The sequence below is a fragment of the Silene latifolia genome, chromosome 9, assembly GCF_048544455.1.
Source record: "Silene latifolia isolate original U9 population chromosome 9, ASM4854445v1, whole genome shotgun sequence".
NCBI classification, from domain to species: Eukaryota; Viridiplantae; Streptophyta; class Magnoliopsida; order Caryophyllales; family Caryophyllaceae; genus Silene; species Silene latifolia.
This window is the reverse complement of record NC_133534.1, coordinates 223,349,305-223,362,207: the sequence shown is the minus strand read 5'-3', so window position 1 is coordinate 223,362,207 and position 12,903 is coordinate 223,349,305.

The window sequence follows — 12,903 nt, the reverse complement described above, 5'->3', positions numbered from 1 at the left end:
AATAATAAACCAATAATCTTCAATTACCCAATAATAATAAACTTGAACAATAATTAAGGAAAGATTAAATGTGCAATGGTTGAGATTCACTTATTCTAATATACTCCTATTCTAATCTAAGGAAGGTTTTTCTCCTCCAAGATGGCTCTCCTTCTTCATTATTACAAATGGAGTATATATAGTAGTACATCATTAGGTTAATTAAGAGTGGATTAGTAAATAACTATGCTAATTTTAAGTAGGGAATTGCAAGTCCCGAGGGAGATGCGCAGTTTGGACTGTTACTCCTAACACGATCCGCTCGGACCAGCTTGAAGCACGGTTGATTCTGCCAAGGGATCCGCCCGGATCACTAGGGAGACACTCAGATCAAAGGTCCTGGATCCGCTCATCTCGTGCTCGGGCCACTCGGATCTGGACAAGGCAATCCGCCTGTCTTGTGCTTTAGGACGCACGGATCTTGGCACAGTTTTCCACATTTTTGCTTTAAAGGCCTATGATCTGCGTATACTCTTTATTCCTACTTCATTGGTCATCGTTCTTGCCTCCTCTTCATACTAGTCCATCTGAGATCGTCAAAAAGCTTCCAAATATGCACGGGAGACGGGAATTCCGCCTCATTATCTCCTTTCCTATAAGACATACGAAATGCACTAGGAAAGCAAAGTAGAAAGGATTTGACGGATAAAATGGCCATGAAATGTTATAATAGTATGCAAAATAGGTTCAATTAGGGAACTAAATGTGCGCAATTAAGAGTCACATCAAACATCCCCAAACCGAACCTTTACTAGTCCCGAGTAAAGAGGTGACTAGAACTAAACCTTTATTTAAACTATCCTAATAATATAACCGATGTGAGACAATTAGCGGGTCTCACTCCGCCTCTTAAACTCACAACAAGACATCTATGAGGTATGGTGCCTTCTTGTAAGGCAAAGTGGGGCTTGCCAAAATGGCGATACATCCAAGCATTAATCACACAAAACAAGTAATGGATGCATCTACAAAAGAATAGCCACTTTCCTCATCTAAGTGGCGGAAATCATCTAAAGGGGAAGAAATTTAAGGGTACACACTCCATCATAGATATTGGTTCTCCCAGTTACTAAGTCCAAGAGGATACAAACAAATCACCTCCAAGTTGTGTCAAACTAGGGTACTTTTATCCTCAATCGCTAAATGCTTTTGTCAAGAGTAGGCTCCCTATGGTGTTAGAAACACTATAGGATCGCGGAATTCTCCCTCTTACTTAGACAAGAAGAAGGATCGTCCATTCTCCACCATGCCACAAAGTAAGATCAATGGATGAAAGGGATCAAGATATTTTGAGTTTCACATTTGTAGTTTGCTTTTTGATTTGTCCCTCCCCCCCCCCCCCCCCCCCCAATTTCTTGTGGTATTTGACTTTTGAGAACATTTCTTTGCCATTTTTGATACTTGGCAAAAATTTCAATATTTGCATTTTTGAACATTTTGCAAAGTAACCCCATTTGTAGCAAGGGTACTTTTATTAAAGCATAGGAGTTCTTATTTTTGTACTCCTCTTTTCATTGATCCAATTAGCAAACTTTTTGATTTTGATTTGGTACTTGAACTCAATTTGGAGATTTTTGTACCCATTCCCTTTTTGTTGACAAAATATGATGATAGAAGTGTAAGGACGGTTGCATGGCTTCAAAGGTCACCTTGGAATAAACGGTAGCCAAGAAGTTATCACACCACAAGGTACTCTTGACTAGGCCTTAGTCCATGGGTCAAAAGATACTAGTATGACACATCCTTGGGTGTCTTGAGGGTATTCTATAAACAAAGTCTCAAGGAAAAAAATTATCTACAAGGGCCTTATATACACTTGTCAAGTTTCCCAACTAGACATTTTCACAAAAATTTTTTAACCATGCAACTACATGCCATGATGCAACTAACATATATACAATCTCTAATGCATATGCTTCTATCAACTATTATGCCATATAATCTAGATGGAAACTCTTAGCAATACTTTGGTTCATACCGCATCAATCAAAAGATAGCCACATTGTCATTAACATATAAAAAGGAGGAAGGAGATTTTAAAGATCATACCATGCGGTCTTCTATTTCCTTCATGCCTCGAATGTGGCGTAGTCGATCCAATGTGATAAGAGTGACAAAAAAACACAAATATATACAATATATACAATTCTACACTACAAAGGAAAGAACATGTTTTTGGAATTTTTAAATTTTCAAATTTTTATAGATTTTGTTTTTATGAAGTTAAAGAACATCATATTTTTGAGATTTTTTGAAAATTTTCAATTTTTATGCATTTTGGAATATAAATTCCCATCCCCCACTTTATTTTGGACATTGTCCTCAATGTACATGTAGGAGTAGGAATGAAAAAGAAATACATGTTTTTGGATTTTTTTGATTTTATGAAAAATGAAGTACAAATGCAATGATTTGATATGAATGCATGCTCTAACTAAGTGCAACTATATATGACATATATAGCAAATAAATGCAATCTAAACTACACTATATGATGCATGTTTTCTATGGTCACTTATGATCAAACCTCCCCAAATCGATTTAAGTACTATTTCTAGGGTAGAAAGAAATAGGTTTGGTCATTAGTGTCTATACATGAATGCAACTAACTATATGAAATATCTCACAATGCAAACTAATCTATTCATGTTACAATGAACCTATACTATATGAGCTAACTAATGTAGATGCAATATAATACAAATACAAGTGAGGTGTAAACTAAATGCAAGATAATTTAAAATGCAACGCAACTATACATGAGAGAAAGGAAACGAAAGAGTATCATACAAATGGAGGTGGTGTGGTAGACACCTCTTACCCTTTCACTCGTCATCATCATCATCATTGCGGTATCCACGCCCGCTAGAACCTCCTTGGTCATACCCTCCTCCTTGGCCAAAGAATCCTCCAACTTTGCCACCAAATTCCCCTTGTTGGTTCCCTTGGTTAGGGAATAAAAGGTGAGGTTGAGCCCAAGATGGGTGAGGGTGTAATACTACGGTTTTATGAGTCTTTGGGTACTCTATCGAGTGGGGCTTACTCTGTCGAGTAAGTAGTTTTTGACGCAAAATAGTAGTCTTCCTGTAGGGTACTCGATCGAGTAGGTTGGGTACTCGATCGAGTAGGGGGCACTCGATCGAGTAAGTGCCTTACTCGATCGAGTAAGTGGTTTTACGGGTGATATTTGACGGGTTTTGTTAATAATGCGGGAATGGTTTATAAGGCTTTCGTCACTTTTCTCAAAACACTTTTACAACCTAAAAACCTTCAAGCGAAGATTGAGAGTTACGTTGAATCATCCTCGCCGCATTATTAGCAAATCCCAGAGCTAGAGGTGTCGGATTTCATCGTTCTTTATACCGTTGTGATCCTTGTGACGAGAGTAAGCTTTACATATAATTTTTATACTGTTTTGTTGATTTTAGTTGAAACCCTAATTGGGTAATTTGGGGGTTTTGGGGAGTATGGTTGATGTTAGATTGTGATTGTATGATTGTGTGTTTATAGGAGATGATTTCGTTGAAAAACGATTGTGATTAGCTGATTGTGACGATCTTAGTGATTGCTGTTCCAGGTAGGGTTTTCCCTACTCTGTATTAATTACATGATATGTGTGGTGATTGTGCCGTAGTTAGTGATTGTTGATTGATTCTGACGGTTGTGATTGTATATTGTTGATTGATTCAGACGGGTGTTGATTTTGGTGTCATGGTTATTGTTTATCTGTCTGTGTTCTTCGGGGTGCATCCCTGGCTGAGTGGAGTCACTTGCGGGAGTGGCTTCACGCCCATGATTCGCCTTCTGTGGAACCCGCCACAGAAGGGATGTGCACATTATTGGACTTGGGTTTATCGCTCGATAGAGATGAGCGGGGCTTAGGTGGGAACGGCTGCGGTCCCCCACTGGCGGTGTGGAGTACCTGTTGCGATGGTTACTCTGGCAGGACTACACACTTTAGTGTGTAGTCAGTTATGAGGAGATTGATTATGGAGTTGGGTTTGGATGTGACGTTTGAGCTGTTTGGTACTTGTTTTATTGTGATGTATATTGTGTAATTAGTACTGACCCCGTCTTTGTTTTGTAAAACTGTGGTGATCCATTCGGGGATGGTGAGCAGTTGTTGAGCATGTTTGATTAAAGGCATTTGGGGCTAGCGGGGACGTGTCACCACAAGTTGATTAGAGTCTTCTGCTGTCGTATTTTAGTAGTTTGATACATTTGGTTTTTGAGAACATGTACCGTATTTTTATCAGTTTGGTTTTGGAATTGTAATCACTTAAACTTTATTGCTATTTAAATTATGTTTCGTTATTGTCATTTGATTATCATTGCCTCGGGAAACCGAGACGGTGACGTTCTTATACCTGAGTGGTTCTTGTAAGGCACTCGGAGTATGGGGGTGTCACAAAGTGGTATCAGAGCGACGATCCTGAAACCTGTAACTAATGAACCTAATGTACATAGGGAGTTAAACTAAAATGAACCCGGGTAGAAGTTGTAGGAGCTAATGCAAAGACTTGGGAGACGTCCTAAAGTCGCGAACTCGCCTCACAATTTTGAACCGGTCACTAGGGTGTCATGGGATCGCTATGTGTTTGCTAATATTCTATTGCGTATGTTGAATGATGTGTTGTATAGAAATGTTGCAGAATGATTGTGGTGGAATGAGGAAAGTGGTAAATGATAAAGTGTTGTGAATAGGCATGTTGCATGATAGTTGGTTTGTAATATTGTTTGGAATTGCTGGAAAAGTATATGAGAATGATGAAAAATAATGTTGCAGGATGAATGATTTATAATGTGTCTATACTAGTAATATGTGATTAGGGGATGTGATATGATTTTACATAGTTTTATTTGGGTAAACTTAAATAATAAGTTCATATACTTGTCTACTGTTGTGTCATATGCACTTGTTAGATGAAGAATGTGGTTGAAATGGGAAGAATAGATTGGAAAAGATGGGGTGTCAATTGCATGAGAATATGAATTTTGTGATTATGAATATGTTTAGGTGACGAAGTGGATTTGTACTATTGTTGCATTAGTAACATGGAAATTGGATTTGTAACGTATGAGTATGTTTTGTTGTACGTAAAGGTATAGAATAAAAGCATGTGGGTAAATCATGATTGACAAGTTAAATAATCTATGTGCATGATGAATGCTGTTGCTTGGCTTTTGAAGATAGTAACATGTGATTAGAATATTGGTTTTATGAGTATTGAGTTGTTTTTGTTTACCTTGTTGTTTAAGTTGTTTGGAAGTAAAAATCAAGTAGTTGTGTTTTTCGATTATAGAGAGGTTGTATTTAAACTGTTATAACTTGAGATGTATATATGATTTTGATGTGATTTGATTTGGAGGTGATAGCTTGTTCTGTTACAATTCTAACGATAGGTCACACGCCCAAAACGACCAAGAAACGAGTGAGATATGACCGTTTTAAGAAAATTGGACAGTGCTGAGAAATGCGTAGGGTACTCGATCGAGTGGCCCTCACTCGATCGAGTGCACCTCTTGTTACTCGATCGAGTAACCCTTACTCGATCGAGTAGCCTTAGTAATTTGTTTTACGTGCCTCTGACCTTCACCTACTCGATCGAGTAAGTAACTTACTCGATCAAGTGGCCTGTACTCGATCTAGTGACCCCTATTTTGGGTCATATGCTTATCTTTTGACTTCGTTGCATATTATGTTTAATTCAAAGGTATTATTTTGCTTCTTTATGCATTATTTTACATGTATGTTGGTCTTGATGCGTAAGTTACCCAATCTTATGGTGTGGTGAGTGGCACCTCATGGTGGATAGGAGTTTGGTGGGAGGACATGAGTTATATGTGGTTGTGATGGATAGTGGAAAAATGAAGGGAACATTGATGAGCTGATTGAGGCATGGTGCAAGTTTTGTGAGACGTGGTGAGTGATATATTTGCGAATTTGAGTGATGTAAAGGCAAGTGTATATGAGCAAGGAGTGATGTAAGTGTAAGGAACGTGAGAATAAAAAGGTGACAGGAAGGATGTGGATAGTAGCAACTTGAGATGTGTAAGAATTACGGAGGGAGATGGTTAGATTGTGTTGGTTAAGAATATATGTAATAAAAGGTCGTTGTAGAGGGATGGAGAAGAGTGGTCTATAGTGAAATTAGATGGAGACATGTCGCGAGGTGTATTTGTAGACAGTGATTGAGTTTGGGAGATTTGGTTTATTAAGAGGTGAAACTACTGTGTGATTTCCTTGGACAATTAACGGTATGAAATGAATTTTGATTTCTAGAGATGTACAAGGGAGATGCAATTGTTTGAATAGTGAACGTTGATTTTATGGATAGATTAGTGACAAGTGTGAGTGATAGCATAATAAGAGAAGATCCATGGTGAGAAAGAGTGAGATGATATCGATATGAAATAATGGGATTTGAGTTTTGGAGCGATGAGAAGGTAATTGGAGCACTAAAGGGTTGGATAGAAGTAGTACGGAGTTGAGCTAAATGGTATTGTTGAGTACAAAGAGAAAAGAAGGATAAAAGTAAGCTGAGAAAAAGGTTCACCAGAGTTATGTGATATAAAAGTAAGGAATCGTCGAGATGTATGATACTATCAAGAGTAAGTGAGTTAATGGTTATACAGAAGTTTCAGGACAACATGATTAATCATGAGTTTCGAGGAATTAAGGGAGTATGAAGTTGTTGGAGTATTTGCACGATACGAGATTTTTGGTGGAGAGTTAGATGACGATACAATTAAGGGTAGTATTAGGAATAATGTTGAGGAAATTTTGGTTGATGGATTTGATGTTTGTTATTTGGGATGTTAACCAAAGATAAGAAAGAAACCGTGATGTTTAGAGATGAGAGTAGGAGGCTTGATGTCCGAACAATGGTGGTGTTGAGGTGTTGTCACTAGTGGTTAAGGGCGATGATGAGCAGGAAAGATAGCCATTCTAAAGAGGTGATTTTGTAGAGACCAGATTGTTAGGTATGGTTGTGAGGAAGTATAAGATGTGGTTATATGAGGCGGGTGCTAGTAGTTGAATATTAATGGTATGGTTATACTTGGCAGGAGGTGATAGTTATGCGAAGGGGAGAATATGTTATGAGGGGCATACGAGTTAAGCTCGGGCGAGAGGTAACCTTTATCAAGTGGTAACTTACGTGATCAGGATTGACTAGTTGGATGTGATTATGGGTCTATGATGTGTATAAACGTTTGTGTGAGGTTCCGACCTCACGATAAGTGGTATGGTGTGATAGTTATAAATTTGTTATATGAATGTTTTGTGATATATGTTGGGTACGGTAAACTAATGGAATGATGTTCAAAAGTGATAGTTTGGGTGATCTGGCATGGCTAGTTATACTTGTATGTGTATTCATGATATATGTTTATTCCGTGAAAAGGTATGGATGATATTCATGAGATTCTTGTCTGTTTATTCAGTATAATATATTGTGTTGTGATCTAGTAAAACCGTTTTGATTAAGTTTTCTTGTCCGGAAAGTTATACTGAGTCAGTGTTTATGGGAATTGTATGTGGTTGTGAAGCCTATTGATGTGGTTGTTGTGCCTCGGGTGGTGATCCGGGCATGGTACTTCGTGATGTGATGCGGGTATTTTCGCGCTGCGGTGCGGTTGTTGGTGGCGGTGTTGCGATGCCGTCCCTGGTTGTGGTGAAGTAGGCGGGATGATTACGATTCTAGTTTCGAAAGTACATAGCAGTTATACATAGATTGTTGTTTTGTTTGCTGCTGTTTCCTGTGAGTTTCAGTTTGGACAGATAGACGGTTGTTTTGTTTATTGATGTTTCTTACCAGTTTCAGCCTGGGGTGTGAGGGTAGAGTATGATATGGAAGGGAGTTGTGTATGTTTCTATGGCCGACATGGTATAGCGATATTCTGTTGATGGGACACAGTTGTGAGTGGTTGATACAGTAATTTGGATCTTGTTTTAAGATGAGGCATCGATAGACATAGTCATGGTAAGCGATTTTTGGAACATGTGTTGTACTGATCTGAAAGCTGCAGGTGATTCATAATCTTTTGTTGAGACAGTGAGTGTAGGGTGTTGGGAATTAGTTTCATGTAAAGTTAAGTATGAGTTTTGCGGTAATGAAAGAAAAGAACTTGAGGATCTAGTGTGAGTGTACGTAACAAGTGTGGATCGTGAGTTACGCTTTTGGCGATAGGAGTTTTATATAGTTTATATAGAGGGGTATGTCGTGTTGCGGTAATGTGGAAGAGTTGGAGTGTTGGTTATGATAAGGATTTTGTGGTATTGGTTAGATGAAGTGCAGAATGAATTGAGGTGTGAGAACTGTTAAGTAAGAGAGCCTTAGATATAAGAATGGTGAGTGTTTAGATTATAGGCGGTTATCTTTGACATGCGGTGGTGATGAGGATAATGAGAAGATATAGCTAGGATTTAGCATTAGTGAGTTACGAGGACGTAACATTTGTCTTAAGAGCAGTAGGATGCGATAAAAGAGAGTTTCATGGTTGTGCATGTTGTAGTATATTTGGAAGTAGAGTGTTGTGTATCATAAAGGATGGATCTTTGTTGTGGTTGATTTTGTTAAAAGGCTATGGCCGTGCTTGTGGTAGTATGATGTTTAGGAGTGTGAGAATATTTCGATAGTGTTGACAGTTGGATGATGATGTTTATGAGTTCGATAGTGTTGACAGTTGGATGATGCTGTTATGAGTGTGTGTAAACTTCGAGGACGAAGTTCCTTTTAAGGGTGGTAGAATGTAACATTCCGTTTGATGTTTATGAGCGTTTTGATATTGGATTTTTTCTAGTGGATAATATGTTAGTGAAACGGAGCTAGCGGCGTTTGTAGATGGTAGTTGGTAGTGTATGGAGTTAGTGTCGAGAGAGGCTATAATGTGGTGTATACGATATAGTGAGTCATGTTGTAGAAGTAGACATAGTTGGTGGGGTTGATGTTAAGAGTTCATGTTTTATAGTTTGGGGTTTCGTTTTGAGTTCTTAGTTGCGTTGTTGTGTCTTGGTCGAGTTAGTATGTTTGTTTTGGGTATGGGTTGAACTTCGGGGACGAAATTCTTTTTAAGGAGGGAAGACTGTAATACTACGGATTTATGAGTCTTTGGGTACTCTATCGAGTGGGGCTTAATCTGTCGAGTAAGTAGTTTTTGACGCAAAACAGTAGTCTGCCTGTAGGGTACTCGATCGAGTAGGTTGGGTACTCGATCTAGTAGAGGGCACTCGATCGAGTAAGTGCCTTACTCGATCGAGTAAGTGCCTTACTCGATCGAGTAAGTGGTTTTACGGGTGATATTTGACGGGTTTTGTTAAGAATACGGGAATGGTATATAAGGCTTTCGTCACTTTTCTCAAAACACTTTTACAACCTAAAAACCTTCAAGAGAAGATTGGGAGTTACGTTGAATCATCCTCGCCGCATTATTAGCAAATCCCGGAGCTAGAGGTGTCGGATTTCATCGTTCTTTACACCGTTGTGATCCTTGTGTCGAGGGTAAGCTTTACATATAATTTTTATACTGTTTTGTTGATTTTAGTTGAAACCCTAATTGGGTAATTTGGGGGTTTTGGGGAGTATGGTTGATGTTAGATTGTGATTGTATGATTGTGTGTTTATAGGAGATGATTTCGTTGAAGAACGATTGTGATTAGCTGATTGTGACGATCTTGGTGATTGCTGTTCCAGGTAGGGTTTTTCCTACTCAGTATTAGTTACATGATATATGTTGTGATTGTGCTGTAGTTAGTGATTATTGATTGACTCAGACGGTTGTGATTGTATATTGTTGATTGATTCAGACGGCTGTTGATTTTGGTGTTATAGTTATTGTTTATCTGTCTGTGTTCTTCGGGGTGCGTCCCTGGGTGAGTGGAGTCACTTGCGGGAGTGGCTTCACGCCCATGATTCGCCTTCTGTGGAACCCGCCACAGAAGGGATGTGCACATTAATGGACTAGGGTTTATAGCTCGATAGAGATGAGCGGGGCTTTGGTGGGAATGGCTGCGGTCCCCCACTGGCGGTGTGGAGTACCTGTTGCGATGGGTACTCTGGCAGGACTACACACTTTAGTGTGTAATCAGTTATGAGGAGATTGATTATGGAGTTGGGTTTGGATGTGACGCTTGAGCTGTTTGGTACTTGTTTTATTGTGATTTATGTTGTGTAATTAGTAGTGACCCCGTCTTTGTTTTGTAAAACTGTGGTAATCCATTCGGGGATGGTGAGCAGTTTTTGAGCAGGTTTGATTAGAGGCATTTGGGGCTAGCGGGGATGTGTCACCACAAGCTGATTAGAGTCTTCCGCTGTCGTATTTTAGTAGTTTGATACATTTGGTTTTTGAGAACATGTACCGTATTTTTATTAGTTTGGTTTTGGAATTGTAATCACTTAAACTTTATTGCTATTTAAATTATGTATCGTTATTGTCATTTGATTATCATTACCTTGGGAAACCGAGATGGTAACGTTCTTATACTTGAGTGGTCCTTGTAAGGCACTCGGAGTATGGGGGTGTCACAGAGGGCCTCTAAGGTTGATGTACCCTTGTTGAGCCATGTTGTAGTAGGAGGGGTATTGGGCCAAGTAGTTGTCAACACTCCCATCGTATAATCCAAGATCGACACGTTGCATGAGCTCCATTAAATCATTCATGTTTGGAGTTCTTGGATCTTGGGGAGCGAATGTCACATGTTGTGTGGGGTAGGGTGGAATGGGCACATAGGATGGTGGTGCATTTTCCCGTCCCGGCAACTCACGAGGTTTTCGAGGTGCTTCTTCTCTTTGTGGTGGGTTGGGATGAATCTCAATGGGGAGGAGGTAGTTCGGTGTAGGTGAGTACCGAGTCAACTGTGGATCGGTAGGTGGTATGTTCCACCCCAAGAGGACAAGTGAAGAACATCCCTTTGTGAACCACTCTACACTTCCGGCTTGATTGTAAGTGCACCACCAATGGTGGTTGAAGATAGAATCCTCATCAATCAAAGTGCTCCCTTGGAGCTTTTCATAGACCCCATGAAGGTTAAACCCGGGGTAAAGTTCATTGGCCAATATTGTGATTAGGCCTCCCATCACAAAGGTCTTGATGTTAGAATTCCCTTGAGCATAGTCATAGAGCCTTGTAAGCATCTCGAGGGGCGTGTTGAAATTATAAGCCCTCGTCCCTTGTACATTCAGGCAGGACTCTAAGAAGGTCAAGTCAAGAAGGGTGCACCTATCTTATTCTAGCCTCCCATCGACGGTTCCGGCTATAAAGCGCTCGGTGATCTGAATCACCGGATGTTGGATGGCAAAGGTATAACATTGTTTAAAGGAATGGAGTTCCCTCCCAGAAATAGAACTCCATATGTGGTTAACGGCGAAGTCGGAGGGCTTATCAGTGTTTTCCCTCGGCACTTCAAGACCAAAAATGTTTGCAAATTGGTCTAAGGTTAACCTATGGTCTTGATTACAAAGTCGGAACTCCAAACAAACATTTTTCCGTGTATTAGTGACAAGGCGGAGACTACACAAAAACTCGAGGGTAAGACTTAGGTAGGTATCCTCATGAGCATAAAATAACTTCCCAAGACCCAAACCATTGAAGAACATTTCAGTTTGATACCTTATGCCAAGAACTTCTAAAACATCGGTATCAATAAATTGAGTAGTGATTCTCCATTGGAGATGATCTCAATTTTTCATGTTGACTTCCAATTCAAGCCTATGAAGGCTTTGAAGGATGATCAGTCTCTTGTAAATCGTTTGAATCCTGAGTTTGAGAAGGTATTGAAGGATAAGGGGATCATCCCTGCTGATGCTGAAGTCTGGATCCCTGAAAATTCTCCTATCAGGGCCGACTGGGCTAGTCCTGGTTGGTTCTGCATTCATGACTAGGCTTTCAGGGCAGGTTGTAAGCTTCCTTTTTCTCCTCTTATGGTTGAGGTTTTTAAGGAGATTGGTGTTCCATCTTATCTGCTCATGCCTATGGTGTGGAAGGTTGTGTGTTCCATTGATTATCTCTGTAAAAAGCACAATATCTCGTTTTCCCTTGATGATCTGAAGGCTTGTTATGCTGTTAAAACCAATAGTCCTGGCCGTATAAGTTTTAAGGTCAGGGCTTCTACTATTCCTCTTTTGAGCAATCTGGATAGCGGCCATGATAAGGGTCAAATGGGCTCATTGGTACATGTTTCTCGACAATTCGGGTCCCGACCAGCGTATTTAAATTACGAAGTTTGTGTTGCTGGTGAGTTTCTTTCTTTTGTCCTGCATGTTTTACTTGTTAGTAAAAAATGAAATGAAATTCATATTGAGTTATACCTTTTATGCGCGCAGTTGATGACTGGGTTACTGAAACTGAGTATCCTACTGCCAATATTTCTACTTTCCTCGCTATTCCTCCTTTGGAGAGGTCTTGGCCTCTCTGTTGTGGGGTTGGCCATCTTCCTCGTTGCTTGAAGGTTGATGGTGCTGCCAGGGTGGCTAAACCTTCTGGGGCTATTAGTGCCATTACCTCAGGCAGTAAGTCTATCTTAATTTATCTCTTCTTTTTTGCTTTGGCTTCCTGATAATGTTTTGTTTGTATTGCTAATATAGTGTTTCGTGTTGTAGCTACCAGGTCATCTACTCGTCTTGCCAGGTTCGGTATGGCTGACCTTTCAGCCAGGCTGGCTAAGATCAAGGAGGAAATTTCCCAGGGAAGCGGAGATGTTGAACCTGTTATAGATTTGACCGAACAGTCTGATGCTCCTAAGGTCACTGCTTTGACTGCTTGCCCTAAAACAAGTTCAAAGACCCAAAAAAAGGAAAATTGAAGATGTTGACATTTATGCCCCGGTCAGGGAAGTGAAAGCCAGAGTGGACAATATGGAGGCTG